Raw genomic sequence first — 2,454 nt, 5'->3', positions numbered from 1 at the left:
AAAAAATCGGGAGCTGCAGAGGGAGAGCAATCAAGAGTTCCAGCAGGGATGGGAACCATGTTTGACTCCTCCATAATGGGATGATGAGAATTGCAGACGCTGCTTGACAAAGCAAGAGCGTCGCAACCTGTGGGATCATGGCAAACGGGGGAAATGCATAATTCATCTGAGTTGACCAATCCTGAAGAAAAGCGTCCGTTGCAAGAGCCTACGGATCCGGTCTCCAGCTGAAAAATTTTGGAATCTCATAATTGAGACGAGATGCAAACAGGTCCACCTGACACTGACCCATCAACACCATGACCTTCTGAAACACAGATGGAAGAAGTTTCCAATCGCTGGAATCCTTAAAAAACCAGGAGTTCCAATATACCACCAGGTTGTCTTTGCCTGGGAGAAATTTTGCTATGACCATGATCTTTTGATCCAGACAAAGATGGCAAAACTCCCTGGCAATATTCTCCAAGAGGCGAGACTTCATCCCCCCAAGCGGTTGATGTATCTGACTACAGCAACATTGTCCATTTTCAGGAGAATACAACAATTGCTCCTGAGAGGGGAGAGGGGAGAGTGGCCTGATGGCAAATGAACCAGCTAAGAATTCCAGATAATTGATGGGGAGTCGAGGTTCCTCTAAGGACCAACGACCCCCTGTCAAAAAAGGACCGCATCTCGCTCCCCATTCCCAGCGACTGGCATCTGACTCTATCACCATCTTGGGTGATTCTCCAAAAATGTCTCTGCCTTTCAAGGCCTCCATGTGAGAGAGCCACCACTGAAGTTGACAGGGTGATAAACATTCTTTTAAGGGAATGCTGAGATTTGTCTAAGGACGTGAAGGTGTTGACAAATTTTGCAATGTCTTACACAAATTTGTCCCCAAAAAGCTGTCCCTCCGCTAGAAGACCTGCTTCGGGCGAGGGCACTCAGATCGTGATCTGGACCTAACCTCCTTTTCAAACCCTTTCTGAATATGCAACTGCATATATTCTGCCACAGCAGGGGCTGGAGCTCAATCCGAAGACCTGGGGTGAATAATATCAGAAGGTTCAAAAGTAAAAGGAGAAAGGAAGAGGAAAGTTTAAGCTTCTTATTGCGCTTTTTAGTTTGTAAGGACTCATGTGAAAAGGAAGAATCAGAAGCCGCAGTAGGCAAAGCTATAGGGGTAGGAGGATCTGAAGCGTTAGCATAAGTATGCTCAGAGGGAGAAGGTAGGGAAATATTGGCCAACTTGCTCGTGTGAGGCCAAAGTTGTTCAGTAGAAGGACAGAAGGAGATGAGGTATTTCCAGAAGGAAGAGAAGACGAAGGCTCAGCCAAGTCGTCAATCCTTTTAGACAAGGGGTGTAGGGCAGAGTCACTTTATCCAAGGATTTTTGCATTGAAGAGTCAGTAACATGTTCAAAACAGGGTTCAAAATAATAATCTTCGTCCTCATATGGACCATACATCTCCAAGCCCTGTTCATAGTACTCTTCATCATACATGATCCTATCACTGTTTTAACTTCACAAAGTGAAGTGACCTCAATTGCTCAAATAGCAAAATCTTCATTTATTACAGCTCTAGCCAACACTGGTCAAGGGCGTCTGAGAACAATTGTCAGCGGCACCAGAAATAGATTGCCACAATACAACTATCCCCGGATCAGGATCAATAGTTTTGGGAACAAACGTAAGGCAATTTTGGGCTTAAATGCTCACTGCCCCCATTAATACAGCCAGAGGCTGGCATCCATCATCCTATGAGAAAAGGAAGTTGAAAAGACGTCACTTCCCCCTCTCGTAGGGTGTGCACATGCGCGTATGGCCCAATTGGGCTAAACACCCACGTCTTCTGGTGCGCAATAGACGCGACCTGGAAGAGAGGCAAAACTTTGCCTGACCCACCGGTCGCGATATGTCACACAAGCGCCTCTGACAGGTGTTAAATTAGCAGCGAGGCGGCGGCAATCAGGCCAATAACTTAAGCCACATAAACAGAAACAGTGACGGGATCGGTAAAGCACGTCTTGACAAACATGAAAAAAGTCAAAGAAGCGGCGGTAACACTACAAATTGCCTGCATGAAAAGAAAAATTACAGGCGCCACACGCACCCTGGTGTGAGGGGGAACAAGAACGAGCGTGCAATTTACAGCAAATCTAAAACACTACGGTATCGTAATTTAAACGCACATTGTATTTCTAATAAAAAATGTAAAAAGCGGGGAGGCACTTAATTGACTGCAGAGCAGCAAAGAAAGAGGAAGTCAGATGGTGCCTCACCAGTTTATAGACTATGTTGGTCTGCTACTGGTGGTTATGGGAGGCAAGGTTCAAAGCCTCATTAAGTGTTTACTGTTTTTTATTGGCTGCTGCTTTTTCTGAGTAGTAAAGATTGAGAAGCATAATTGGAGCCTCTGGTCCTGACACAGAATTCCCACTCAGCCCACACCTTTCCATCAGGTGATGCTG

The sequence above is a fragment of the Pleurodeles waltl genome, chromosome 12 (assembly GCF_031143425.1).
Source record: "Pleurodeles waltl isolate 20211129_DDA chromosome 12, aPleWal1.hap1.20221129, whole genome shotgun sequence".
In the NCBI taxonomy this organism is placed as follows: domain Eukaryota; kingdom Metazoa; phylum Chordata; class Amphibia; order Caudata; family Salamandridae; genus Pleurodeles; species Pleurodeles waltl.
This window is presented reverse-complemented; position numbering follows the sequence as displayed.